This window comes from Topomyia yanbarensis, chromosome 3 (assembly GCF_030247195.1).
Source record: "Topomyia yanbarensis strain Yona2022 chromosome 3, ASM3024719v1, whole genome shotgun sequence".
Lineage (NCBI taxonomy): Eukaryota > Metazoa > Arthropoda > Insecta > Diptera > Culicidae > Topomyia > Topomyia yanbarensis.
In genome coordinates this window covers 271,575,907-271,601,724 of record NC_080672.1, presented here as the reverse complement: position 1 = coordinate 271,601,724, position 25,818 = coordinate 271,575,907, and the positions used below count along the sequence as shown (strand labels likewise).

Below are 25,818 nucleotides of genomic sequence, written 5' to 3'. Positions count from 1 at the left end.
AACTATTAAAACATCTCTGTTCGTACATTAAATTAGATTATTTGCTTCGCTCATTATAAAAGGGCAAGCATTTTTTGTTTACATAATAAATCGCTCCACGATACATACTCGATGCCCACCGGTCTATAGTAGTTTCGAAAAGGTCAAACGGCAAACATCGGCAAAAAATTGCGATTCAACGGTCGGGGCTTTGGTTTTCACCCATTGATGATCCGGAAGAAAATTGCCGCTTAGTGATTGTAGTTGCTCACCGCTCTGGGTGTGCTTATGTTGTTTCGAAGAAAGATACAAAAACAGAGCATAATTGCTTCACTTTTGTTTATTTCTTTAGCGCATTCCCCGCTTTTACAATCTTCGCCCACCGGTGCCTACCTTGGCGATTCATTACGGCGTCCGGCGTATGGTTTCACGGCATGCGTAGAGATTGCATGATTTCGCGGTTGTATGCTTTGTTAGTCGAGGTCGTGAGGAAAGTTTTGGGCCTATCGGAAGTACTATTATCTGTCGAATTTCTACTTGGGTGCTGTGCGATGTAATAATAGTCATGCACAATGGCAAACAGGTTTGAAATACCGGCGGTAGGCGCTTACATCTGGTCAATAAAACGTTGATCTCCGGACAGGTTAAAGTAAATGGCCATTACATTTGACTGTATACTTCTAAATTATTTTTACACTGCATCAATTAAAACATATAAAATACATATACTGTATACCTCGCACATATATTTTTAAGTGAAATCAGCTATCACGTCGAATTTTATATTGCAAACTTTGGCATGATTAATAAAAGTGAATGATTCTTGATACCACCACCTGCATGTTTCGAATGAGGTAATTAGAATAAATTGAGTTGCTTAATCCATTAACTTGCTTCGCTTATGAGAAATTGTGTGGTTTAGTCTATATATGATTCGAAAAGGCCAAAAAATCACCTTAGGGGAAAGAATGTGTGTATCGCAACTGTTAAACCAGGTGCAATGGCGCAACAATAATTAAGTTTGAAAAAAGTTCGGAAGAACAGCGCTGTCAGCTTTAAAAAAAATCTGAAAGGAATCTCATTTGTTCGCCCTTCATTACATTATCATCTATTTTAGTCGGAACTCATGATTAATGCATCAGCTATAAAAGTTGAGCGAGTTAATTTCATATTGTCTGGATATTTTATGCACTCGTTGCTCCAATCAACACTGCTCTGTAGAACAGTATGCAGCAGAAAAACTCCCCATTATATTTTTTCCAAATGGAACATAACTCCAAGACTAAGGTTCTATTAGATGAGGTACCTAATTTTCCCTTTCAATTTGGAAAATCTTTAAAGCGTGAAGGCCTTCAAGTTATTTTTTTATATCACAAAGTCCCAGTCAGGCCTTTGCGTCGGTCGGTTGATGTAATCTGACCATGACCAGAACGAAGTTTTGCAGTTTGTTTTTATACACTCCTCCCCAAATACTATAAACGTAATGCGGATGAGCGATGACCGGTCATAGTGATGATGATTAAGGTTTTCCATTGCTATAGCCGATTCACTTTGAGTTTGGTTCGCTAACTGCCACATATTTTATCTTATTGCGTGGAACGGCTTTTTATTATTATATCATAGTTATGTATGAAATAGCATTGGAATTATGTGTTGCTACAAAAAGATATTGTTTAGTTTATAAACACCATATTCCCGGTTAAATAATTCGATTTCTTTTCTTTGCAGGTCCATCGATGAGTCAGATTGTCAGTTTGTAAATTCATGTAAGTTCACTAAACTTCAACCCACGTACGGAATAATCAATTGCAGTCACTACATGTAGATATCACAGCTAAACACTTTCTTCATCGTCTGTTTGTCCCATAACAAATAACGCCTCGAGCTATTAAAACCTTGTCCTGCTGGCATGTTCAACATAATTTGTATGCAACTGTCGTCACAGCAAAGCACCCTTGCCACGACCGGAATGTACTTAAAGAGATTATCTCCAGCATTTCACCTCGCCATCAAACACCACGTGTCATTCGGCTGAATCGTTTGATCAGCGTGCGCTAAACAAAAGACAACAATAAGAAGCCCCCTCCCCTTCAGTAAGTTAGTAACAGCTATTTTCCCTTCCAAACGTCACCAAGACCTCCGCAGCGGAAGACTATTGATTTAAACAATTAGCATACGTTTGCGCACATCATGACTTTCACGTTTTGTTCCCCCAATGAGGTACGTGCTCAATGGGGTCCGAATCATCAGGAAACCCGCACCGACCAGGAAGATGCCCCCAAGGGTTGAGTTTTAAATTACAACTCACGTTACAATTACACCCCACTCTGTTTATCGGTTGCTACTGGCCGCCAGGCCGATACTTTCTAAAACTAGCCTGTTCACCAGCTTTTGTGAAAGGGTTAACCAATCTTTTACCTATCGAACCGTCCGAGGCGACGACGACAACTGGTGTTAGTCAATTTGGGAGACGAAACATGAATATACGCCACAGAAGGCCAATTCAAGTCTCGAATTATTCGCTGACCTGGGAAAGATCAAACGAGTAGACTGTAATGATTGAGCTAACGAGATCAATATAATTGTTTCTTTTTCATGTAGATTAGTTTGAACAGAGTTTTTTACATTATTCGGACACCCTGGACTAAGCTCAACGAGAAGGGAGAGGGGGTCAGCAAGAACGACTGCCGCGGGGAATTGGAAATTAATCTGTCCGAGATGGTTTAAAGATATTAAAACTAGGAAAATTGTAATGTTTTTATATAAATTTGCATAATTTCGTTATGAACGCGAGATTTATAGAAATAAGAAGAGCACTTAAATCGTTGTGAATTCTTTAATTTTGTCGTGACTAACAACTTAATTTTCAATCTAGGGGACTCTTATCAAAATTTCGAAAAAAACGTCGTGTAAGCGTTAGAACGTTTATATCTTTTTTTGTATTGAATAAAGCCAATCAATTTCTGCGCCATAATAAATTTTGGAGCATATATACCGCGAGTGTACTGAACACATGCATTTGTCTCGAAAACAGCTGGTAAGAAATGTGACTTAAACAAACGAGTTTTGATCGTTCTAACATTTTAATAATATAATTGCTTTCTCCTGCGATGTACGTAGGATTTTATTTGTTGATAGCATTTTTGAACAGGCGATTTTTTGTCGATTTTTATAATTAACAAATTAACAAATGTATAGAACTTGCTAAAACTTTGAAGATCTTTTCCGAGTCCCGGAGGGCGTAGTCTTATGTACCAATCGACCCAGTTCAACGATATAGGACAATGTCGGTGTGTGTTTGTATGTGTGCGTTTTTTATGGTAAAGTTTAACAAGCCTCAAAAGTCTGGCCTGTAGTGTATTGGCACTGTGTGGGACTCACGACTCACGTTCGTGCCTAACCACTAAAAACACTCCTTACTCTTCACGCACTTCCTTCATCAACGTATTACCTCGTGGGGGGTTCGTTGTGCTTTCGTCGCACCTCTTGCTTCTGCTATATCTCACTTGATTCATAAATGACTCGACCTTTGAGCTTTGATTTAACTCTCGACTCTTCTCTTGCTTCTTGTCTCCATCTATTACGTCGCCGTTTACCTCTCGTCCGCATGAGCTGTTTGGGTACTGATTCTTTGAAGCATTTAGCTCATGTTTCCGTGTCTTATCACGATCTACTTGGATAGTCCTCGACGGTTAAGTCACCCTACTCCGACCGATAGTTCTCCGACGAAGGAATTTCACCCGACACCAATACCCGCTACCATGAGCAATTTAGCTCCCAGCTTTATCGAGATCAATTCGGATATTATCCTACTCTGAATGAGAGTTCCCCGGCAACGGATTTTCTTTCGGCGTCTGTGTTTGTTTCGTGAGTCAATTTGCTCCCCTATTCGAGACGATTAGACGGGTAGTCCACGGTGGCGAATCTACTTTACCGTTAATTTCCCGATGGTAGATTGCTTCCGATACCGGTGTTCGTTTCCGTGCGCCATTTAGCTCCCCGGTTCGTGCACTCGGTCTAGTCCCGGGCGGTGGACCTAGTGTACTCAACGGTCCGTTCAGTAGATGCCCGGACAAAACTGCGTCAAACGGAAGTTCGCCTTTCCATGCTTCTTATGTACCCAAGCAGACATATTTGGGATGAACCGGTGGGTCCACCTTCCTTTCTTCGCGTTGTCCAACTCTTGCTGCCACTTAGCCAACGAGTGCGCTCGGACAAGTCTCCTTGCATTACGTGTATTTCTCCGCTGGTAGCATTTCACGTCCTCAGCCAGAGTGATGCATCCCGGCAATTACGCATACCGCCTCCGACGATATCGTTCTGTGCGCAATCGTGACCCGAACAGCCATTAGGCGAAACGTGCTTGTCAACTTCGTCAGGTTCCAAATGCAGCCTAAACCGGTACGCTATACCTCAGTATTGCGGATGTGACACCCGCCAGTAGACGTCTCGTCCTGCCTCTTGCTCCTCCGTTATTGGGCATGATCCTTACCAATGCTTTAGTTGTCTTCGCAGCCTTCTTACATACATAGTCGACATGGCTGTTGTAATTTAACCGATCGTCGACCATCACACCCAGGTGCTTCAGCGCAAACATCAATGAGATGGATTGTCCACCGACGCTGATCTCGACACGCTAGATTTTTTTACGGTTACTGACCAGCACTACCTCGGTCTTGTTGTGAGCTAGCTGCAACTTGATATCTGCCATCCAGGTTTCCAGGAAGCCTATTGTCTCTGCCGTCAACATCTTTACTTCCTCAAGGGTCTCGCCTGTTATCGTCAGGACAACATCATCTGCAAATCCGACTCTCCTGGGCAGTTCCAGTGTTAACACTCTGTTGTACATTATATTCCATTCCGAGTATGCAGCACTGGGATACTCCCGCCGTGATCCTAATCGACCTCTGTCCCATGTTCGTTTCGTAGACCAGTACTCGGTGCTGGAAGTAAATTTTCAGAACCTTGCGCAAGTAATCCGGTACCCGCATTCTGTGTAGAGCTACTGCGATCGCCTCCCAGTTAGCACTGTTGAACGCGTTTTTCACGTCTATCGTTAACACGGCGCAGTAGCGATTTCTCCTTCTCTTTTGCTTCAATGCTTACTCCGCGCTCGCTATGACTGTGCGGATGACGTACACTGTCGATATCCCTTTTCGGAACCCGAACTGCCTCTGCGATAGTCCGTTCTTACTTTCAGCGTAGGTCGTCCAGGTGGTTTCCCTGGTTTTGGCATTTCTGTAGGACTATCCTGAACATGTCCGGATACGCCAGAATCGCGGTCTTCACTGCCACGTTGGGGATACCATCCGGTCCGGGAGCTTTTTTCACTTTCAGCTCTTTTGCCACTATGAGGAGCTCGTCGTTGGAAACTCTATTGTCACCAGTATTTCCACCGTCTGCATCAACGTAGGGTGTAGGTGGCCATGCGGTTGGGTCGCGCTTCGGGAATTTTCAGTTTGTCGGCGCACATTTCGACTGGCGTCATTGGACTTTTGATCCTGGCCATAACGACTCGGTAAGCATTGCCCCAAGGGTTAGCATCTACTTCTCTGCACAGTTCCCTGTAGCACGTAGACTAGCTTAGCACTATCTCGCGTTTAAAAGCGGCCCTTGCCGCCCGGAATGTTACTTTACACGCTTCTCTGACTGCCTCAGATCTTGCTCTCTGAACACGTCTTCTGGCTTTTAGGCAGACAGCCCGGAGGATACTGAGCCTTTCGTTCCACTAGTACGCCGGACGCCGGTAGTCTTCGGCTCCATTTTCCTCGGCATTGTTACATCACATGCCCTCGCTACTGTTTCCGACAGCTCATTGTCACTCGAAATTGGAATGACGCTGTCGCTTCTACAAAAAGGTCCTTGTCGAAGTCTTTTATTTTCCACTTTCGCTCACCAGTCTTACTCTCGGCGTTATCGTACAATTTCGCCGACCAACGGTATAGTAGATCGCTTTGTGGTCACTATGTGTGTACTGCTCACTAACTCGAAAATTCATGTTATCCATCAGCGAAGGACTGCAGAATGTTATTTCGATGATGGATTCTCGACCGTCTTTACGGAATGTGGTAGCGGAACTTTCGTTGCACAGTCTCACATCCAACTTCGCCAAGGCTTCCAACAAGCTGTTATCTCTTACGTTGCAACGCGTTGGTCAGCCTGCTACACCCAAAACGAATCTTTGGGAGCAGAAATGCATCTGTTTTTTTCGCTTTCGAACTGTGAGCGAAAAGCTCCCAAATGATGCGATAGTGTTCAATCAACCTCATACTTGTGCAATACAATATCGTACCCCATAGCTACACGGTGTTGGCTACACAGTGCAGAGATAACATGACTAATACATACCAACGTCCCCATGCTGTCCCCTTTGTGACCGCTTCTGCAATGATGAGAGGTTTATATAGCTCATTCGAACGACTACTCATCATGTGTCGTTATGACCTAGGCTGTAAACAGGTTTTTGGCGAATAGATGTTTGTCGGTTCCAGTCCTGATGCTTACCAGATAATCTTTTTTTCTATTAAGGCTTAGTGCCCAACACATACATACAAACGGAATATTAAAAAAGCGGGAAAATGGTGGTACGAAGCAAAATGCGTCAATGACGATGCTGCAATACCGGCGACGGGCAGCCAAACGATATTATCTCACTCATCATTGGTGTGAAGCTTATATATGCTATTTTACCATTATAAACGAATGTATGCCGTCATAGTACGGGTAGTAAAGAGGTGTTTTAACGAATAGTTGGCTCTCATCTAGATATCTGATAGCAGGGTTTTTACTAGAAGTTTCAGGTCATGAGCTATTTATAGCCGCGGAGAAAAGATTGAAACAAAAAAAAGCAGTGCAAGCAGCAGTAATGATGAGATTGCGTGTGAAAGGGTCGGGTGGGGAGGATGTAAGGTGTAGAAGAAAGATACGAAACCAATCTTTCCACACTTTTCTAAACTTTCTCCCTTCAACTCCTTGCTCTCTCTTGAGTACTATGGCTCTTAATATTGAAAAATATACTTCACCTTCCAGTCCCTTGCTAATTAAATACCGTAACAACAGTTTACGAAGAACGAGAATTTATATTTTTTCTCGAATAAGACATGTTCACAAATTAAATTCATGGTTTCCACGATAATTTGCGTACTTGAAGCATTTTGGGAATGCGCAAACGTACATTGCAGTGGTGGATCCAGGGGGAGGGTCCTGGGGGTACGGACCCCCCCCCCCTGTATCCGCCCCTGGTACATTGAGTGCGACTCATCACCATATATCATACATTTGGAATCAAAATGATAATTTTTAGTTCCATATCTTAAACCCTTGACATCTACGACAATGCGTATGGTTTTGAACATTCCCCATGTCGTCTGTAATGCTCCCACATTACACGTACGTGGATCATAAATCGTGTCTTTTCTAATATTTTCTCAAATATTTTTTTCTGGGTAATTCCAGAGCGGGGTGGCGTGTTATTGCCGTCATAAATATAACTTGTCAAGGAGTAAAGCCAAATAAATATTTCAATTCGTTGGATATTGCATCCAAACTGTGACCTTGGGGTAACCCTTTCAATCCTCAAAAGGTCTATCTGTCTTGAAATCATAAAAATAAAATAATATAGATCATCATTGTTATCGGTGGTGGAGCACTTGGCATTACGCACAATGCATGGAAACTTATATATTTCATCAGGTTGTCATTCGGGAAAATTATCGAATGAGTTGATTGATACAATCAATTGAATTTTCGGGTGAAAAAGTTACCCCTTTTCGTTTCATTTTTATATTTGGCACAGTACGGCCTTTCTGGGATGACCTAAATATATTAGAAAAATCATATTTTTCATATATATTTATCTAAATTGAACAGTTCATGTAAATAGATTAAGCCTCGAAGAAGACTGAGTAGACAATGTAGGCTTGAGAAAGACTGATTGTCGAAAAAATATAGGTAGACTAGTATATGAAGCCTTCAAAAAGACTGTTGTACTTAAAGAACTTAAGGTAAACCAGAAGCCATCATGTTTTATTCCCGGATCGAACGTAGCTTCAAACCGAACTTCTTATTAGTAATTGGTTTTTAGCAAGGTTCCCCATGTTTCACATTTTTCTCATGTTGTACCTCATACACAAATTAAAAATAGTGTTTCGTTTGGCGATTCAAGTTCGGTATTATTGTTTTATTTACAACTGACCAGGAAGCTACATTCTCACAACAGCTCGCAACACTACCATTCTGGTGATGTAATGTAATGACAGCATAGTTTTCACTGTTAGTGCTGAATTTATCATCGGTGATAGCTGATCACGAGAGATTATCAATTGCCAATTAATACTGCTGAACTTGTGTGTGTCTAGATATCATACGACAAAAATTATGCAAATTCCCAAATGGGAAAATTTTGGACGATGCCAAATTTTTTTTTTGTGCATAAGGACACATACCTTACATAAAGTACGGTTTTTGTTTTAGTGTTTCGGATTCTCCTCGTCAGTAACTAGCACCAACTGGGTGTCTAGTTAGACGATGTATCTAAGCTAGTACCCAAATTAGCACTAGTTAGACACTAAAATCCAAAAAGTCACACGTCTTGCGTGAACACTAAACAACTGGCTTATACCGAGTGATGTCTCGATAGTAAGCACAGAAGTTCTGTTTGCCGACGAAGAATATGAACCGAAACTGTCTTATGGTTTGAAGACCCAAACGCCTGAGATTATGCAAATTCCCAAATGGGAAAATTTTGGACGATGCCCAATTTTTTTTTTTGTGCATAAGGACACATACCTTACATAAAGTACGGTTTTTGTTTTAGTGTTTCGGATTCTCCTCGTCAGTAACTAGCACCAACTGGGTGTCTAGTTAGACGATGTATCTAAGCTAGTACCCAAATTAGCACTAGTTAGACACTAAAATCCAAAAAGTCACACGTCTTGCGTGAACACTAAACAACTGGCTTATACCGAGTGATGTCTCGATAGTAAGCACAGAAGTTCTGTTTGCCGACGAAGAATATGAACCGAAACTGTCTTATGGTTTGAAGACCCAAACGCCTGAGATTATGCAAATTCCCAAATGGGAAAATTTTGGACGATGCCCAATTTTTTTTTTTTGTGCATAAGGACACATACCTTACATAAAGTACGGTTTTTGTTTTAGTGTTTCGGATTCTCCTCGTCAGTAACTAGCACCAACTGGGTGTCTAGTTAGACGATGTATCTAAGCTAGTACCCAAATTAGCACTAGTTAGACACTAAAATCCAAAAAGTCACACGTCTTGCGTGAACACTAAACAACTGGCTTATACCGAGTGATGTCTCGATAGTAAGCACAGAAGTTCTGTTTGCCGACGAAGAATATGAACCGAAACTGTCTTATGGTTTGAAGACCCAAACGCCTGAGATTATGCAAATTCCCAAATGGGAAAATTTTGGACGAAGCCAAATTTTTTTTTTGTGCATAAGGACACATACCTTACATAAAGTACGGTTTTTGTTTTAGTGTTTCGGATTCTCCTCGTCAGTAACTAGCACCAACTGGGTGTCTAGTTAGACGATGTATCTAAGCTAGTACCCAAATTAGCACTAGTTAGACACTAAAATCCAAAAAGTCACACGTCTTGCGTGAACACTAAACAACTGGCTTATACCGAGTGATGTCTCGATAGTAAGCACAGAAGTTCTGTTTGCCGACGAAGAATATGAACCGAAACTGTCTTATGGTTTGAAGACCCAAACGCCTGAGATTATGCAAATTCCCAAATGGGAAAATTTTGGACGATGCCAAATTTTTTTTTGTGCATAAGGACACATACCTTACATAAAGTACGGTTTTTGTTTTAGTGTTTCGGATTCTCCTCGTCAGTAACTAGCACCAACTGGGTGTCTAGTTAGACGATGTATCTAAGCTAGTACCCAAATTAGCACTAGTTAGACACTAAAATCCAAAAAGTCACACGTCTTGCGTGAACACTAAACAACTGGCTTATACCGAGTGATGTCTCGATAGTAAGCACAGAAGTTCTGTTTGCCGACGAAGAATATGAACCGAAACTGTCTTATGGTTTGAAGACCCAAACGCCTGAGATTATGCAAATTCCCAAATGGGAAAATTTTGGACGATGCCAAATTTTTTTTTGTGCATAAGGACACATACCTTACATAAAGTACGGTTTTTGTTTTAGTGTTTCGGATTCTCCTCGTCAGTAACTAGCACCAACTGGGTGTCTAGTTAGACGATGTATCTAAGCTAGTACCCAAATTAGCACTAGTTAGACACTAAAATCCAAAAAGTCACACGTCTTGCGTGAACACTAAACAACTGGCTTATACCGAGTGATGTCTCGATAGTAAGCACAGAAGTTCTGTTTGCCGACGAAGAATATGAACCGAAACTGTCTTATGGTTTGAAGACCCAAACGCCTGAGATTATGCAAATTCCCAAATGGGAAAATTTTGGACGATGCCCAATTTTTTTTTTTTTTGTGCATAAGGACACATACCTTACATAAAGTACGGTTTTTGTTTTAGTGTTTCGGATTCTCCTCGTCAGTAACTAGCACCAACTGGGTGTCTAGTTAGACGATGTATCTAAGCTAGTACCCAAATTAGCACTAGTTAGACATTAAAATCCAAAAAGTCACACGTCTTGCGTGAACACTAAACAACTGGCTTATACCGAGTGATGTCTCGATAGTAAGCACAGAAGTTCTGTTTGCCGACGAAGAATATGAACCGAAACTGTCTTATGGTTTGAAGACCCAAACGCCTGAGATTATGCAAATTCCCGAATGGGAAAATTTTGGACGATGCCAAATTTTTTTTTGTGCATAAGGACACATACCTTACATAAAGTACGGTTTTTGTTTTAGTGTTTCGGATTCTCCTCGTCAGTAACTAGCACCAACTGGGTGTCTAGTTAGACGATGTATCTAAGCTAGTACCCAAATTAGCACTAGTTAGACACTAAAATCCAAAAAGTCACACGTCTTGCGTGAACACTAAACAACTGGCTTATACCGAGTGATGTCTCGATAGTAAGCACAGAAGTTCTGTTTGCCGACGAAGAATATGAACCGAAACTGTCTTATGGTTTGAAGACCCAAACGCCTGAGATTATGCAAATTCCCAAATGGGAAAATTTTGGACGATGCCAAATTTTTTTTTTGTGCATAAGGACACATACCTTACATAAAGTACGGTTTTTGTTTTAGTGTTTCGGATTCTCCTCGTCAGTTGGCATCGTCCAAAATTTTCCCATTTGGGAATTTGCATAATCTCAGGCGTTTGGGTCTTCAAACCATAAGACAGTTTCGGTTCATATTCTTCGTCGGCAAACAGAACTTCTGTGCTTACTATCGAGACATCACTCGGTATAAGCCAGTTGTTTAGTGTTCACGCAAGACGTGTGACTGTTTGGATTTTAGTGTCTAACTAGTGCTAATTTGGGTACTAGCTTAGATACATCGTCTAACTAGACACCCAGTTGGTGCTAGTTACTGACGAGGAGAATCCGAAACACTAAAACAAAAACCGACAAAAATTGTTTTAGTTAACTCTACCATTTCCTCTTCCAGTTTTGGTGATGAAGGGTTAGTTCCTAGTTGAAATATCATTTCCTCAATATATGTTGAAACAACAAAATAGTTGTATTTTAATTTACGACCTGAGAAAATACCGCGAACAATTAAAAATGGGGTTAGCCGCGAAATGTATTCTATATAGCTACTGTTCTAAGAAAGTCAGGCAGCAGCGTAAAACAAATACCCAAAACACACCAAAATGCGACGACGGAAAATCTTAGTTCCTGGTGTAAATAATTGACTGTTAATTAGATTGACATTGCGTAAATCTTTTAGAGAATTCGTCGTCGCCGTCGCATCTAGTCGGTGTAGTACCACGCTGAGACGGAAGCACAACAGCGGGTTTAACTCGATCCATTCAAAGCATGAATCAATTTCCCCCAGAAATGAAACAGTCCATTGCACCATCAGGCTTGAGATGGAACAGAAAATAAAAGGAAAGCAAAATACTTGAAGTAGGTACGGTTGAGGGTCGATCGTCGCAAGAGCGCGGATCGTATCGTAATTGACAAATGAAATAAATATGCATGAAGCCGAAGAAAATTGTGCATGAAATTGATATCGAACTATTGTAATTCAAGTATTGATGCGTATCTTGTCTCTTATTTATCCGTTCATTCGCCAAGTCAGGAAGCGTTATCTTCATATAAATAGGGCGATATTCCTATTTCGATGCTACATATTAAGAAGGATACCACACTAATTCGTTAGTTATTCGACTCACAATCCATAAATAGCCCATAAAGAGGTATAAATTCCAGCAACTGGACAATCGAACTGATCCAAAACCGAAACACAGAAATAGAACCAAATGACTTAACTCAAAACCCACTGAGCCCTTCTCTTTTGCGGTCATTGACAATGGTTAGGCTTAGACAGAGTAGAACGGGGTGAGGCAGTCTACCACTTTCAAGTTGCGCTGCGAATTATCAAAATGGGCGCCCTTCTAACGGGGTGCCGGCCTTATTGGTCCGAATCACATATATGTTCCAGAAAATGATATAAAACTGATCATGGGGACGCATACGCCCAGATCGGAAGGGAAGAATTTCTTCATCCAGTAATTGAAAGGGAGTGCCTCCACTCAACCAACAAAGACAACGGCCTAAGCTTGACAAAGCTCGCCGCAGCCAGAGGTAGCTACTTCCCAATATTTTTTGCCGTGCAAGACGAAATATGCATTCTTCGCTGTCCAGCCCTATTCTACTCTACTAGGTAGATACCGAGAGGAAACAATAAAATACAAGTGTTATTTCACTTGGTTTTGCGAGAACCGTAGTGAAAGGTAAAAGTGAAATGTCAGAGGCCCTAACGGATTTCTTTTGGCTGAGTGTAGAGGAGTAGTTCTTGTCCGTCCATTCGTCCAAGTGTTCGTTTTATTCGGTTTTAGTTCAGTTTGGGTTTTTATCGTGTGCTTCTCATTGTTTGTCTTTGAATTGGTTTTGTACGTAGATAAAGTGTTTCCTGGTTTTAGACAAAAAGCTATAAATAATATCTATCTGCTGCTCTTTTAATGAGTATCTTCATTACCACCTTCGCTTGCCGATTTGGCCCGTAGAAACAGTTATTGCAAAGTAATTAAGAGGACCGCGTTCAACTAGGTCAGGGTGTAAGTCTCCGATCCAACTCGACTCAAAATCAACTGCCGGGAATGATCATTTTACCATTTCATGCCCATGTTGTTTATAACCAAAACTTTTTAAGCAGCTACGACTATTCATTTATGTACGATTTGGCATGAAAAACAAGTAAAGCTAACGGGTGTTCAAAAAAAAAATGAGAATTTTTTCAATCATGTAGTTTAAAAACAAAACAAACATTTTTAAAGAATTCAGTATTTTTTATTAAAAACATAATGTTTATTCTTCAAAAAACGTCAAAGAATATTGGAGAAGGAGCTATGGTCAGCCGTACGACGCAACTTAGTCGCGATGCTATCACATGAGCGCTGGGGCACTGACGTCCATCTTCCGGATACAATTTCGAAAAAATCCGGCACTGGGGCAAGTTGGTCGGGTTCATTTCTTTCGGCACGTACGATATCTTTTTTTGCTCAATATACTCCAGCGTTTTCTTGGCGTAATGGGAAGACGCCTTGTTCGGACCGAAGACGTACTTCGCATCCGCATGATGCTCCTTTAAGAACGGCAGAAGAATTTTTTCAAGACACTCCTCCTGGTACACTTGCTGATTGATGGCCAGACCGATCGGCTTGAACCACGGCTTTGAAATCCCTCTGTCCGATATGGCGATGTAGAACATAACATTTTTTTTCAAATTTTTGCTTAAACTTATATTTTAAGTGTGCAACGTGTTGCTGGAATAGTAGCTGTTATTTCCTGGAATGTGGGTCCTCGAGAGCGGAAAACAACTTTCGTCGTCCAGCACGACGTTCCGCGGTAGTTCTTCGACTTCCACCGGCACTGCGATTTCACGATGGCTATCTACTCGTCCGTGTACTCAGGGGACCGAGTCTTCTTCCGACAGATGATGTCCATCTTAGGGTTCCGTCTATATTGTCGAACAGCTTTTTCAACACTTCCTTCTTCTTCTTCTTCTTCGTCATTATCTTCGCCAGACGGCCGCTACCGGCCTTACGCTCAATGTTCAGGGATGCCAGGATCCGGTGAACTGTACTCACGGACACGTTTTGATCTCGTAAGTGGTCTACCGTAATTTTTTTTTCCACGATGACTATGCGTAAACTCACCGTATAACACGCTTGCGGAGTACTTGCATTGTTTCGACGCCATCTTCGATTGAGCTGACAGCACCAGAGCGAAGCGAAAAGAAACATGCCACCAGAGTCGAAAAATGTTTTTTTTTCGTTTACCAAAATCAGGCGAAAATGATGAGAGAGCGATGCTACTCTCTAAAGCACCAGAACTATGCGAAAACGAAAATGAGACAACGGTTTTCGCTTCGAGATTGAGAGCAAAATTAGTCCCTTCGATATGGAACCTAATGCTGGGCGAACGAAAATAGGGGAGCCCGGGGCTATTTGGCGGTATTTCTCGAATGATTATATGTTTCGATAGCGCGTGAAAAGAGCTTTCAGTATCCGTATTAGGATGGGGCATTGTTATATGGAAAAACGTAATCATAACCATATCAACCGAGTACAGCACATTTTCGCTTCCTTTTGGGGTCCCAAAATAACTGTGCAAAATTTGTAGTCGATTGGTTTTGACCCGGCGAAGCGTATGGAAATTAGTATGGGAACTTTTTTGCCTTTTTCAATCTACAGACCACAATTCTTCCTACAGTATGCCAACAATTAAATAGAAGTATATTCCAGGATATGCTGAACAATTTTGCCGAAGGATGTATAGTTGTAGAATGACTAAATCAAGTTATAGCTGTTCAAAGATCGAATTAAATGCCAAAAATCATGTTTTTTGCCAACACTGCGAGTGCATCAATGATATTTCATATAGCGTACCAAAATAGCACCATATATTTTGGATTTAACACATTGGTATGTTTGAATGAATTATTCAAAAACCTTAGCTCAATTTTATGGGCGTAGGTAGTTGAGAAAAAGAGTGTAGTGGGGGGGGGGGATGCTTCAACATACAAAAATTCGAACTGAAATATTGTCGAGATGGAATGTTCAGATGAATTATTTTAAAACATTCGCACAATGTCCTATGCATAATAGTACCGATGAAACGATACGTACTGTATCCCTCTGCATTGAATTATATCAATAGAAGTAAAGTTACAGACTGTATCAGCTGACGTCGAGTTGATATGTCAGAGACTACTTACTTACCACTTAGATCAATGGTAGTTGCATTGATTACATTTCAGTTTAATTCGCACTATGATTTGATAGGATGCTCTTTTCGAGGCTGTTTGATCGCCTGAAGCAAAAATTGCTGTTGAACTGGGGAACTCTGGTGGATTGTGCGTATGTTTAAAAATAATTCAGCTGAACATTCTTACTCGACAATATTGCAGTTATTTCAGTTTGAATTTCTATATATTGAAGACCACCCCTCGCCGGTCACTCCGCCCTATTTCTCAACTACCTAGGCCCATGTAATTGAGCTAAGGGTTTTGAATAATTCATCCAAAAGAACCAATGTGGTAAATCCCAAATATATGATGTTATGTTGGTCTTGGTATGTTATATGAATTAATATGAATTGGCATACTCGCAATGTTGGCAAAAAACATGATTTTTGGAAAATAATTTGATCTATCGAACTTTGAACAGCTATAACTTGTTTTAAAGATATTCTAACACCACACATCCTTCGGCAAAGTTGTTCAGCATATCTTGGACTACACTTCTATTCAATTGTTGGCATACTGCAGGAAGAATTGCAGTCTATAAAATTGAAAATGCAAAAAAGTAGGTTTTCCCATACTAATTTCCATACAAATTTCAAACGCAATGCGCTACGCCGGGTCAAAACCAATCGACTCCAAATTTTGCACAGTTATTTGGGACCCCAAAAGGAACCAAAAAAGTGCTGCGCTGAAAAAAACGATCATTTTGCCCCACCCTAATAACCAGTGCTCCTAGTCTGATTTTTGTCTTCTGTTGCTCGTTGGCAATCCACATCGAACCAGTTTCCTCGTGTGTTTTCCGATAGTCATGTGACTGCTGAACTGATGGCCTTATGAACTTGCTGCTACGTTGTGATCAGGCAACCTCTTGACGATCGTTCCCCAAAACTTTTTGTCCTAAAGGCGGAATTATATATCTCATGTCTTCCAAGAAATAAGAAATTTAAACATATATTTTTTGGTATTCACTATTAAACTAAGATTACACTTGTAGCGTGCTCTAAAATTTCAATTTTTACTTGGGTAGGAACAGGCTTAAAATCTTCCAGCCTTTTCTTTGATTTTCTGCTGGTAGTAGTCGTGCTTAGGCAGAGTTACTACGAATGGCTCATATTTACCATGTTTCACGGCAACAGCAAAGTCGTCCCTCTTTACCATGAGAACCGATAGTTTTCCTATCTTTATATTCCAAATCCTTTCATAACTAATTTTTTATACCCTTTCCTACTTAGTAATTTCTAGCTAATATGACCTCGTTAACATGAAAAAAAATAGAAGTAGAATAAGTTGTTATCCAAAGAAATAACATCTATTTAGTTCCAAAAGTTTTTCTAGGATTATATTACTGTTCAATTTAGTAAATCGAATGTCTTACACGCAATTCTCCCTATGCTCGCACATTTTTCAACTCGAAAAATGAGGCCTAGCCCTATTGTTAAAATTGGTATAATCATTACAAAAAGATCTGTAAATCTTTCATGGATATGTTGGTTCCAGCGGAAATAATTTACAATTTCAAATCTTTGGAGTATTTTCGTTAAAGGTTGACTCGGCTCGAGGAAAATCTTATTTGTAGCACGGCCTGAGTTCCCCTGTAGTTAAGTAAACGTAGCATCTTTAAACTTCCAAACGCGGTCTCAAACATTAATCAACCGCTCGCGCGATCATGAAACGGTCACGTCCGGAAGTCTTACCTCGGTCCTACCAGTCTGGACTAATGTCTTCAGTCGAACCAATCAAAAAAGTGACGCTCATATTCACTAAACAACACCATGGTGACATGACCTGGAACTCTAGTGATATGGAGAAACGAACTCTCTTCTACCATCTGTACCATACACTGAAAATTAAGCATCAGCCCGCGATCAAACAAGAATACACACTACATCATTATAAAATCGAAATTATACACGCAAAGTCACATACACGTGACAAACACATTAATGCTTGAGCCCTGCGCGACCATCCACGGCACCTACACCCGCGATCTCGTAAACATGATAGCATCCCGGTGATAAAGTGAACCTAAAAACTCCCGCGGTCACACGATCATGAATCGGTCACTTCCGAATGTTTCTATCCTTGATATCAGCAGACTAGGTTCATGCATTCAATTGGATCAATTAAAGAAAAGAAAGCTCTCATATCCACTGGACACCACGTTACATGGCGACATGACCGAGGATTCTAGTGATTTGGGGTAACTTACTCCCTGTCAGAATGTGAATTGCACACCGAAAACTAACTATCAGAATGAAGGTCCGCGTGACTATCCAAGAACGCACGCGTGTATATGAATGGCCACACAGTTACGAAATCCAGTTTTGTACACGCGAAGTCACATGAACGCGAGCACACGTGACAAACACGTTAACATACGAACGCTTAAGCCCTTCGCGATTAACAACGCACACCTACGTTCGCGATCGCGCAAACTTAATAACACCCCGATAATAAGGAGAACGTTTTAGCACTTACGAAGTTTCAAACGCGAACCTACAAACGTCTGTTTTCGCGCGCTCATGAATCGGTCACGCCTGGAAACCATTACTCACTATCCTAATAACTTAGGTCCATACATTCAGTAGGACCGATAAAAAAATAAAGCTCATATCCACTAGACAACACGTTCCATGGCGACATCACCGGGAACTCTAGTGATATGGAAGATCTCATTCTCTTTTAGCATCTTAGTCGTACACCAAAAATAACACGCGAATATGCGAAGGGCACACGGTTATAAAATAGAATTTATACACGCGAAGTTACATACATGTTAGAACAGGCAACATACAAACGCACACGTGATCGAACACGTTAACGTACAAAGGCTCGAGCTCTTCGCGATGATACACGCGATCGCGAGTCCCTACGCCCGCACATACCTGAACCGTACAATGAATATCACATTCAGAATCACGGCCCGCTACAATTGGCCTGTTTTAGTGGGCGACATTGCCTGTTTCGTCTGCAAATTGTAGTATGTGATTCTGACGGGTAGCCCTTCCGAGTACCTAGCTCTACAGCTCCACTCTCGAAAAAAAGAAAAAATTATAATGTTTTCTTTGTAAAATATCAATATTTTTGAAAGCATCGATTACAAATCTAAATGTTATTCTTAATATTTAACTCCTGTCAAAACCGTTTATAAAAAAACAAACAGAATAGAATTTCATCAAGTGTGAGCAGAGTTATATAAATACTAATGAAACGAACAAGGAATGATACAAAAACTTATTTATCATGAATATTCGGTCATGTGAAAACAATTGCATTGAATGACAGATCATATTCTAAAAACAAGATAAGCTTCACTCCTGGAAAACCCCTGACACTTATCTGGTAAAAGTGCATTCGTTATAATAAAGCAGATCATCTTCTTCAGAGGGCTCTAAAACAGGTTGGCACGTAGCCAGAGGGGGGGCTAGAGGGCTAAAGCCCCCCCCGAAATTTTTCAAAAATAAATTTAAAAAACCGGTGACTTTTAACAAAACTTGTTGCTTATTTGGTTTGAACAAATTATTGAGAAAAAGTTAAAGAAGGCTATTTCTAACCACCGAAGGCAATGGTCACGAAATTCAGTGTGCTTTATGCTTTTGCTCGAGCCAGTGCGAAGCGAACAACAAAAAAGTAACTTTTATATTGTGTGCCTTGTCTGAAAAATACAAGAGACTGTTACTTTAATTGTAGCTGTAATAATCTGTCGAGATTAGTGATTAGCAGAAGCAAGAATTGGTGCTCCAGCCAAATGCGGTGATTATAAAATTATTGATCATTCGCATCCTGAAGGTGTAAATAGAGATTAGACTTTCGGAAACCGGCTCTATCCAGTTCTACCATGGCAGGCATTTAGCACTCAACAAATCAGTGCAGACGAAACCATTCATTTCGCACAACTTAAAGCACAAGGTTGTGTGTGACAATGCTATAATTAAGATCCTTCTGTATATGGACTATGAGAAAATGAATGTTCCGCTACAAGATCGGATACCGCTTACTCGCAGATTAATGTCACATTTGGGAGAAATGGAATCTATTTGGAAGGGCAATTATTGAGGGCGAAAAGCAAGGAAGATATTCGCGAACATAAAAGCAGCAACTACGATGATGACACGGAAATGTACAATAGCGAGATAGAAATGAACTACTCCCCCCCAAGACATAGTTGGTGAGGAAAAAAATATTTCCTCGCCTCGTAAACAGGTTTCCACGTGCAATGGCTAAGCGCTTGCGCGAGATCTGTAGGACAACCACATAAACTCGTTATATTATTTTTATTGTTTACATAAGTCGTAGAGAAACTGCAAGAGCCTTATTCATCTCTGATCTTCTGTCAGGACGCATCGATTCTCCAGATTTACTAGAGCGAGTTAACATCCAAGCAAGGTCCAGAACGTTACGCGGAAACGTTCTTCTGAGAGTGCCGTTTCGACGAACTATTCAAACAGCTAATGCCGCTATCACGGGACTACAACGCCTCTTCAATCGTGTGTCGCACTTGTTCGACTTTCATTTGTCTCGAATATCATTGAGAAATCGATTCCTGCAGTTTTTTAGATGTAATTAGTTTAAGTTTCCATCATTGGGGCCGAGTACGGCCTGTTGATGTGCGTGATAAATAAATAAATAAATAAATAAAAAAAGGAAATATATAAAAGACCCACGACCCAGTTTGTTATTTTTAAAGTTTTTGAATTGCACACAATTTTGAATTTCTGTATTAGGTCAGTGCACACTGTACACTCTGTTCTCTGTACACTACTCTGCGCTACACAAAAAGTATTTCAATTTATCTGAGAACGATTGAGCCGAGAATAGAATTTTCATTTCGCGTCATTTTAACGCAATACCATTTTTATTAACGCTTCATTTCATTGTTACGAGTAATTCGTTCCGTACTAATACACTGTTAATCCTTAAATCCGTGATATCTTCGACAAACGTGCAAAAAAAATTCTTTTAAAAGTGGACCGGGCAAAAAGTGGTAAAATAATAGGCAATCACGAAGAGGGACTAAAATGTTGGGACTGATTGAATCTATAAGTCAATAAGTTGGGATAACAGTTTCGATTTCATGTCTTAAGTATGTGACAGTCTTTCGTTCCGTTTTTGCTCGTCATGGAATAAAATGAGAGAGATAATCTTAAATAAGAGAGCTAAGAGAGGAAAAAATCAACCAATCTAAATCGACTCAAGATCACTCTTCTATCTTTACTATACACTCAACACGAGTTCTTTCCGAATTGCGCTCTGATCTTCTCATTTCGTCTTCGTTGCGTTAGGTGCAACAACTTTAATTGAAACTTTTTCCCAAATAGTGATAAAAAACATGTAATCAGACAAACATTACAACTTTCTTCAAGAAATCATACATCTCTTCCAATCTTGATGATGATTGAAAAAAATCAAGAGCTAATTATTTTTATTCACAAACAAACCTATTACTAAACAGATTAGTGTTCATATTTGTTTAATGAATTGGCAAAGAGTTTTGCAAAAGTTTTACAGGAAACGGATAATTTGCTGTAATTTAAAACAGACAACTCTAAAAGAAAGCCTCGGCAAATTAGGTGCAAGTGCGATGTGTTCTCTTCCATGTGTCGGAAGCAAGTGATGCTGAAATTATTATCTATGTTTATAGTCTCTAGTTATTTTGGTGGTGTAATCAATGTTATATTTACCAAATTTTATGTAAATTAGAAGCATTGAGTAATCAGTGCTAAGTAATTTTCCTTCGATTTGTGAATAGATTCTGAGCAGTTTCGCTCAGTAGATTAAATTCTGGGTAGTTTCCATTAGTAGATTAAATCATTGAAATATATATTTGACATTGTCCAAAACCCCACGAATTCCGAAATAAAACCTTCAAATAAATAAATAAAACCAAAATGTTCAAATATAATATTTACTTAATCTAGGTAATCTTCTCAAGTTACAACGGTTTTGCAAGATTGTCAAAAGTCAATAGAGCTAAGGCATTCTTGCTTTGTAGTGAAATCAGTAGTTTTTGCACTCACTTTACATTTTGACTTTTACTATAGTTTTAGGGATCTAGGAAAATCAGTCTACGATATTTTTAATTCATAAGTACAATGATATAAAAAGTACCTAAAAAGAATCAACTTAAATAGATAAAAAGATAGTTATTCTGAGTTGCCTGATAATGTTGTCGAAGATAGTCTTTAACCCATTACCTATGAGAGTCAAATGAAAAAACATGTGTTTTTTTCAGGATTGTTTTGATTACGACATGATCAGTATCATTTAAATTGAAAATTTCATAAAGTCGAGTTAACGCAAACTTCGGATGAAGTCAAAGAGCTAGTAATAGTAGAAAGAAACCTGATCATGAAAATAGGAGTTGAACCTATTTTCTGCATCTACAAATCGCCTGCCTTATCAGAAGATTTGAAGCAAATTTCGACATTCACTTTGTTCGGACATTCTTTGCAACGGTAAACTTTGATTTCACACTGATATATTCCTATTCATGGGGACAACCTTGACGTTGGTTTCGTTCTTCTGATTAGCAAATGCGTGTAAAGTTTCATGAGACGGGTTTTTGGATATTTTTCTACTCATTCCAATTTAGCGTCTTCTACAAATTGTAAAGGTGTATCGAATGTGTAGCATTTTCAAGCAGCGTAGCATGCAGCGTAGCATTTTCAAGCAGCCCTTAATACTTTGAGCTCTTGACTATTCATTTTTGTAACTAGAGAAATTTCTAACTTGTAAATCAAAAATAATCAAATTTAATTCGTCGATGCACTATAGCCTTTCTTGTAACAGGCAACATATTATTAGAGTTTTTAGTGTCTATTGTCTTATTTTTGGAATTGTTTTCACTAAGAACTTTTCATAATTACGTTCAGTTTCCAGTGATTGTTTCAAGTCATCAGAATTAATACATTTATGCAATAATTTTTAAGCCCCTCCCGAAACAAAATCCTGGCTACGGGCCTGGGTTAAACAACTATCTTTGACAAATAATGGTTCTGCAAATATTAGCTCATCTGTACCGAGACTCATTAGTCACCGGAAAATCGTGTCATATAACCATTCAAGCAAAATAAAATTAATTTTTCGCTTGATTGATAAGGGTAAGCAAACGAGAGGAACAGTCTCCGGTGAACAACGAGAATAAAACTCGGTACAGTATTTTTAGTATCGCAGTTGTTTTATAGCCACACATGGGGAAATAAATATATGTCATGCTGGAAGAAACGTCGTCCCGCCAGTCCCAATAGCGTGCTGCGCACTGTAACCTACATACGAGGTAATATACATATCTAGCGTGTATTCAGTCACCATCGCTTTCCTGTAATGTAAACTGTGCGGCTTTGGCCTACTGGCAGACAGGGAAGCTATGACTAGATACATTACAGGCATGCTGTGCACTATCAGATGGATGGATTATCAATTAAGTTGAAAATGAATTGTGGAAACATGCATCCAGTGTGGTTTTGCACGATTGATCCACATTGTAGGGTAGACTTGGGTACAGCTTAAATAGAGATAAGATTAGTAACAGTTTTTCTTTTTGATAACACTATTATACTAAGTTTCGAACAACCGGATGCCCTAACCCAGTTTAAAGGATCTCAATTATTTTGAGGCAGAACAGTTGATTCAAGCGATATATTTTGTTGCAAAATGTTTGGCCTATGAGGTTATTGATATAAGCTCGTTTTGACGTAGGATTTACGTGTTTCTTTACTATAGATGTCATTTCAATATTTTCAAAACGGAAGCGTTACGTGCACTTTGAACCCTTATAATTTTCTTCCTACTAAACGAATTGGCTAATCTTGTTTCTCAAATCGAAAGAAAAACGTTCAATTTGCTGCCGATACCATGTTTGCTATGTAAAGCTTGTTTAAATAGTTAAAAAAATACTTTAAATGCGAATCAATATAAATGCTTGAACCAATAAATATATGTGCCACAGATATACTCAAAGCCAGACGTGTGTAAAATAGACCTGCGCGCTCCGCGCCATGCCGCCGCCGCCGGTAGTTTTTAACGTACACCAACGCCGAACGGTAGACGGGCGGCGCGCCGCCGATGCATTTTTCCCACGCCGACAATCCGCGAACTCGAAAATTGTTGTCAACAAATCTAGCAACATTATCTATGTACCGAATATACGACGTTAACTGATTCAAGTTTTATCACATCTTGATCATTATTTGGTATTAGTGGTTATCATTTGGATTACAAAATCAAAATAGTCTTGATATTTTCTCGATAACCATTACACGACGCTCGGAATATTATTCATGGATCCATTATTGCTTCGTGAACTGGATACGATTCCGAGCATATAAGTTAAAATTCACCATTCGTGAGCGTGAAATAGTCCACAAATTCAAAAAACACCTCGACTATAGATATAGTTAATGAAATTTGCGGTTTTGTGCTTGATTCCAAGTATGCTAGTCACGATTCACCAGTCGAGCTCGTGAAAAAGTTCATGGTATAATAGTTCACGAAGTAATTAATTTTCTGCATGATCTTAATATATTTACGTAAACAATTTCAAGGAACTCAGACTATTCATGGATTCGAGAACTGTTTCTTGTGCGCTTCCGAATGCCACCCTGCTCTGTGGTCTTGAAATTTCTACGTTGTCTATTGTGTACAACTGCTGTCTAATAGGTGCGAGCATTAGATACAATGATTTCATTTTTTGTTAAGATTCAGTGTAATGTTCGCAATAAAATGAAACCGCACATAGCACCAAAAATACATTACATAGCCACAATTCATGTCCATAAAATAATTAAGAAAACTCTTAGACACGTTACTCTGTGTAAAAAATCCGACGGTAAGCTCAACACTATAATATCACGATACCATGAAGAGAACTTGTGGTCTATTTTAGTTGATAAAGTTAATAAAAATTAGTGTATCCTCAAATTATTAACTAGAATCATAAAAATAGTAAACGTACTCAGACACAACCACAATAACTTTACTAAACATTAGAGTATAACGCCATTTTCGTTTCTTTTTTCGTGTGCACAAGTTTTGTGAAAACACAAAAATTGTTTTCAATACAAAGTTCATTGATTAAATCGTGACCTTCATTTTTTTCTCAAAAAAATGTTGGGCAGAATGATCTTGATTTTTCGCGACGCTGGTGCGGTGAAGTGGCGATGCAGAGGGTAAGATTTCTGGTCTCACAAATTAACCGTCGTGGGGAAAGTTTTTGAGTGTCAGTTGCACCAGCCCGGTATCACAGACAAATAGACACAATACGAGATGAATTTTCATCATAGTTTTTGACACTTCGCTAGTCTGTGTATAAAGTGTCTGTAATTTTGGCACAGAGCTAAATGCGTTATTAATAGCGTTCTTGCTTGACCCCGGAACTGAGTCAGGTTCTAACCCCAACCGCTGTCAGCTTATACATTTTGGGTTAAAGCTGACTCAGTTTCGCTTCAAGCAAAAGCGACATTAGTTTCTGCACCAACCCGAAAATGTTACCGCCTTTTTAATCTCATGCAAACCAAAACAAACAAAATGGACCGGAAATGCGAAATGCATTCTTGTCGTAGTGCCCAAGGCAGAGTTGTTCCAAATCATTTCATAGGTTACAACAGGATGCCGATCAGTAATTAATTGATTCGGTGTATCGAATCTAACCGGAACTGATAGAGGAATTGGCGGGGGCAGGAGCTGCGAAAACTAAAGATGCGCTCAGACCATTGTCAATCAGACATGTTTAGTGAACCGTTTCAACCGAACAGGAGGTAAAACATCAAGTCGTGGAATTATTATGAATGATATTAACTGTATATTTGAGTTTCGCAGATGCAGATCTGTATGATACCAGCACATCGAGCATACTTTGCACTCAAGATAGGAACAAATCGTCCGTTGAGAGCAAATATGGTGCCACGGAATCGTATGCCTTATTATCGGGGCGATTTTGTACTTACAAGAAGTAAAAGTAGAAGACAGCCTGGAAAATGAAGTAGTGTGATAAGTGTCCTTACACGATCATTAAAAGTGACATTTCTGCGCAGTAATGCCATTATTAAGGCCTGGTGTTATGGTACCTGATATCTACAGGATTCTAAAAGAGCGACGGTACAGAATACTAATAGAAACAGAAAACAATGAAACGATAACAGGAATTGATTTCCTCAAACAAAACAAAAACTATTTTACCATTGCTTAATTTTTTAAATAAAGAACAATAAATGATTATGATGGGAGGTAAATATGCAGTCGTTCCTCTGCATTCTTGAAATTTGCCCATTGCAACCATTATTCCATGGGAAGTCGATTTTTCTACTTCTCTCTTTAAATTTGACAACTGTAAAAATAATCCCGCCTTCAATTTATGATTTGGCTAGCAGGGTGAGCACTGTTAGAGCTTCGGTTGAAAAAAAATCATTTGACATGGTTGCAAGAATCGCCTTTTGTGCAATGTATTCAACAGAAGTCGCTAG

At 39.6% G+C, this 25,818-nt stretch overlaps 1 protein-coding gene across 3 annotated transcripts in view; it reads left to right on the top strand.

Moving 5' to 3' along the window:
* Positions 1-25,818, top strand: part of LOC131688437 (tetraspanin-18) — a 134,806-nt gene that overhangs the window by 67,428 nt on the left and 41,560 nt on the right. For all 3 annotated transcript variants that reach the window (XM_058972662.1, XM_058972664.1, XM_058972663.1), the window contains exon 3: positions 1,708-1,745. The gene's annotated coding sequence lies outside the window, so the exon portion shown is untranslated. The remainder of the gene's footprint in view (positions 1-1,707; positions 1,746-25,818) is intronic.